At 37.7% G+C, this 5,177-nt stretch overlaps 2 non-coding genes across 2 annotated transcripts; one reads left to right on the top strand and one right to left on the bottom strand.

The window, feature by feature from the left end:
- The first annotated feature begins 1,329 nt into the window (after positions 1-1,329).
- Positions 1,330-1,411, top strand: trnal-aag (transfer RNA leucine (anticodon AAG)). Its single transcript has one exon. It is a non-coding gene; the product is annotated as a tRNA-Leu (tRNA).
- Positions 1,412-4,073: 2,662 nt separating this feature from the next.
- trnal-aag (transfer RNA leucine (anticodon AAG)) lies at positions 4,074-4,155 on the bottom strand. Its single transcript has one exon. It is a non-coding gene; the product is annotated as a tRNA-Leu (tRNA).
- Between the last annotated feature and the right edge of the window lie 1,022 nt (positions 4,156-5,177).

Below are 5,177 nucleotides of genomic sequence, written 5' to 3'. Positions count from 1 at the left end.
TCATTCTCACTCTTTGTATTTATCTGCACTCTTTTGTCTCTTCTGTCTCTGCTGTCCAACACTGATTCCCTTTAATTCTGCGTCTCTTTGAGGTGCCACTCTTCCCTTTAACAAAGGCCAATGGTCGGATGCTGCGTTAGCGAGGGGAAAAAGCTGCCTCCGTATGAAATCTGACAGCCAGTTGGGAATATTACTCAAACCTCTGAGGCATGCACCTTTCAAATGAAACCAGAGAGAGAGAGAGAGAGTAGCTGGGAGAAAGGGAGAGGTAGGAGGAAAAGCAGGAGAGAGACTTTATGATGCGTTAAAATGATCCAAGGCACAGTATCCATTCATTCTCATGAAGCGACAAAACTCTGTTTCCTTTTTTTTTTTTTTTTACTGTCAACCTCCTCCTCCCACTGTCGCCTCAGAAATCTGTTTCCTGCCTCTGTCTCTTCATTTCTTACAAAATAAAAATCAGGTTTAGAATCTCAAAAGAAAAACAGACTCTAAAGGGTAATAAATGATCAGTTTATGATTGCAAACATAAAAAGAGGAACTAGAACAGAAACGCTGATTAGACGTTTCTTACCGTGCAGACAGGAATAAACTGGAAGAACACCAACGACTACTCTTAGTGTTCTGCCCCGTTTTAAAGAGATTCGGGGGTGGTGAGCAGGGGATTTTTTAGGGGGAGATAGCAGGTCAACAGTAGATGCCACATATAATTGGTATACGCCATCTGAAAGCTGGAGGTTAATTTAAGATGGTACTTGTGGAGAAGTGCCAACAAAGCCTCATGAACCATTTTCTTTATTTTCTGAGCCCACTAGATGGGGCTCTCAGCTTAACCCTTTTAGGCCTAAAACGGCTGTAAAAAGTGCCTGTAAAATCTCTGGGTGATTTTAAAATAACTCCCTAAAACCTGAAGTTTTTCTGGAAATTCAACAGAAGTGTCAACGCTTCCTACCAAATAATAGATTTTTCAGCCTCTGTAGCAGATAGAAATGAAAATTCAAAAAGTATTTGAGAGCTTATAGCTGTTATATCTGAGCTCCCTCCGCTATAGTTGTCTTCCACCATGATTTCAGTTCTGGAAAAGTCCCATGATGCATTGCGACACTTCCACATGTAATCCCATTTTGTGTCTTTTTGTGTCTTTTTTTAGTCATTTTGTCTTTTTTGATCATTTTGTGTCTTTTTTTGGTCATTTGTGTGTTTTTTTTAGTCATTTTGTGACATCTTCTAGTTTAATTTGATGCCAAGTCTGTGACAGCCTCCAAAGGAAAGAAACTAGCAGAAACTTAATCAAGTGTGTTGGCATTAGTGATGGATTGTGAATCCACAGGTAGTGTGGCCGAGCGGTCTAAGGCGCTGGATTAAGGCTCCAGTCTCTCAGGAGGCGTGGGTTCAAATCCCACCACTGCCATTTAACAAGAATAAGTAACTTATGACATTGTTCTATATTGCATGGAGTTCTTGAAGGTATAGCTAGGTCCATTAGGCTTGATGAGCTTCTGTGATCATAAGGTCACCAATTTGATGCTGACACAACAATCGATCATTGTCTTATTTTGGCTGACCAAGCAATCATTGACACAAGTCTTGATTGGGAAACGTGAAAGAAACATTCATTGTGCTTTGCCATTTGCCAAAAATAGCTATCTAGGAAATCCCTGACATGAGTGATGTGCTAATGAAGCCTCTTGAACCAGAGAGAGTCGCCCCCTGCTGGTCATTACAAAGAATGCAGGTTTAAGGCATTCTCCCACTTCAGGAAGTAAGAAAGGAGCAGTGGGTTTCAACCTCTCTCTTCAGCTTTCTTTGACACTATTTTTGGAGTTTCTTTTATACAAACAACTGCATGTCTTCCTCATTTTTTGCATTTTCAAAGTGGTGCACCGATTTTTACATCAAACCGATCTTATCTAGCGATCTTATCTACCTCCACAAAGGTCTGAAAGTGCCCCTGCATGTACGCGTACTTCTTGACTGTGTTGTACGTATGTTGTACTATAACGAAACCAAAAACTCAGGACACTTTATTTATGGTTGCAGTTCTTTTGTTAGTTTGTCCTGTAAATTGTTGCTATTTATTTTAAGTTCAATATTTTATTAACTACCTCAGACATTGTGATTTCCTTTATTTGTTACAGAAAAAAATGCTGTGTTATTTTTTTCCAATAAAATAAGATTCAAACATTCAAGGTGTATGCTGTGAGTATAAAAAAATCGGTATCGGCCAAAATCGGAATCGGCAGGTCAGGCTTTTTAAAAATCGGTGATCGGTCAGAAAATTGCAATTACTAATAACTATTTCAAACTATACTGCTTCTTCTGCCTCTCTATCATGACCAGCTTTCACACTGCCTCAAGACATTTCACTTAAAACCACAAATGTCAAACTCATGGTGGTGCTACACTGAACCATGTTTCTATGTCTGCAGAGAAATCATAGCAATCTATGCAATTCTTGTTGACATATTTCAGTCTGGAACAAAGTTGTGGTTTGTCTTGAACTGTCTATAGAATCAGTGTCAGGTCAGTATTTATTTATTTATTGGATCTCCATTAGCACCAGCACATTAGCATAGCTATTCTTCCTGGAGTCCAAACATTAAATCAAATTGTCCATTCTCCGAGATCATCAACAAAACAAAAACAACAACAACAACAGCCGTCAATACAGTTACAACCCATATACAATCACAAACACTAACAAACATGAACCACAAGACATGACGCAACACTTGTACAATAAAATTAAGAGTCCATACACAACATAAAAACACCATAGCATTACATACAAACAGATACCAAAAAATAAATAAAAATAGATAGATAGAGGAAAAGAAAAATCGTATGAATCCCTCTGAAGGTTTTGCATCATTGTGTTCCCACCTTATGATTACAGATGAGCTCTTGGAGAGCTTGAAATTACATCTCATCCAGCACTTACACTGATAAGCCCTTTTGCAAAAAAACGTGGAATAATATATATAGCTATCAGTCATTTTCTAACAGCATGTCAGCCTTTTAAAGTGGTGTTTTATCCATATATTGTGCTTCACAGTTATCTCTATCTCACTCTGATTCTTGCAGGCTGTTCAGTAAAGTGGCTCTAATTGGTGTTTTATTAGAGGGAGAAATGTGCCATATTGTATTTGGTAGAAGAATGAGGCCCATTAGCAGAGCACAGCATGGAGCATAGTGTGCTTATCTCACTGCTGAGACTGGAGGCACACAATCTATATTTCTACATTATACTTTCTCGACTGTAATACATACTCTACATATTTTTCTATTAATATTTTTCAATTGCTTTTGCAAAACTTTCCCATTTTAAAAATCTTCCAACATTTACTTTCTGTGAGGAAGGGAGAGTGTGCATGGAGGCAATCATGTTTCCAGTTATCTGTTTGGTAAATCAGGTTGAGACACACATGTTAACCTATCCTAATAAGAGGTCTGTCAGGTAGTGATATGCTAATGAAGCCTCATGAACCATTTGCTTTATTTTCTGAGCACACTAGATGGCGCCCTTTGTTCATTGAAAAAGGCTCTAGTAATGGTAATCTAGTGGAGTCAAAAATTAAAGAAGATGATTCATGAGGCTTCATTGGCACATCACTAATGTTTCATTCCATTTCCGTTTATTTCGGTCAATACATGTCATTAAAATAAAAGTAACAAACCAGAAAAAAAACATTGATCAAAGTAAACAATAAGTAAACAGAGAAAGAAAATTGATAATAGACATTTGGACCGAAATGGCTGAAGCATAGTTTATTACGCCTAGCTGTTACAACTCAAGTTAATTAAAACATTTTCAAATGTACAATCTGTTATTTATTAATAAAAGAGGAGTCATAAAAGAGAGAAAAGAGAGAAACTGCTTGATTTTCCCCCCTTTCTTCCTCCTTTCTTCCATCTTCCTTAAAAAAGAAGAAAAAAAAAGACACTCAAACATACAGAACATGTCATGGCATTTCCAAGATAGTTCATTTTAGCAAATTGCAGTTTCAGAAATCTTGAAGGTAGGACCAGGAAGGTGTGCAGATAGTTAATGCATTTCTTTGAAACCAAAGAGATGGCAGTGGTGGGATTTGAACCCACGCCTCCTGAGAGACTGGAGCCTTAATCCAGCGCCTTAGACCGCTCGGCCACACTACCTGCATCTGTGTACCCACCATGTCGAAAAAAAAAAGCCAGCATTGGAATATGTAAGTACATTATATGAAATACAATGAGATTTGAGTATTGTGGAAAAAGTGAAATTGTAGAGCTTTACAATGGGAAACAAGTGAAAACATTGTAATGTGAGCATGCAAGGAAAGGGTCAGGCAAGCATTGAGCTTATCTATCAAACCTGACAGCAAAGGATAGACCAGTAACCTCTAGTAACTGGAATGCAAAGCTGAAATATGCAGAATGACAGAGTAATGTCAATCACGGATAAGACAAAGTAAAGCTAACATCAGCTCTCCATGTGGTTAATTGCCTGTGTGGCTGTTGGAATTTAATTAGCGTACCCCACACAGATATTGCACCAATCAAATTACTGTACTGTGACACTGTATGTCTGTACTAAGAATATATGGACTCTGAACACTAACATAAAATACCTGGCAGCTGATTGGATGAACCATCTGTCTATCACCGTCACACACCATCAGGCCTGAAAAGGCAATTCAGCAATTCAGTGCCAACTGAGCCTCATGAACCATTTTCTTTATTTTCTGACTCCAGCGCCATCAAATGTGGTAAAAAAAAAAATGGTTCATGAGGCTTCGTTGGCACATCACTATTTTGGAGCCTTTGTCCAGTGTCAACTTGTGGGCTCCAAAAGTAAAGAAATGTTTCAGGAAGCTTAATTTGGACATCACTACTGAATAGTCTTTCACCACTATATTGGCCTTTAGACCAGGGGTCTCAAACTCAAATTACCTGGGGGCCGCTGGAGGCAGTATCAAAATGACCAAAAAAAGACACAAAATGACCAAAAAAGATAAAAAATGACAAAAAAAGACACAAAATTACAAAAGAAGACACAAAATGACCAAAAAATACACAGCATTACAAAAAAAGACACACAATTATTTTAAATAGACACAAAATGATTTAAAAAAGACACAAAATGACCAAAAAAGGACACAGAATTACAAAAAAAGACACACAATTATTTAAAAAAAAGA

This window comes from Centropristis striata, chromosome 12 (assembly GCF_030273125.1).
Source record: "Centropristis striata isolate RG_2023a ecotype Rhode Island chromosome 12, C.striata_1.0, whole genome shotgun sequence".
Lineage (NCBI taxonomy): Eukaryota > Metazoa > Chordata > Actinopteri > Perciformes > Serranidae > Centropristis > Centropristis striata.
The sequence above is the reverse complement of the archived record's forward strand: the minus strand, read 5'-3'. Positions and strand labels throughout refer to the sequence as shown.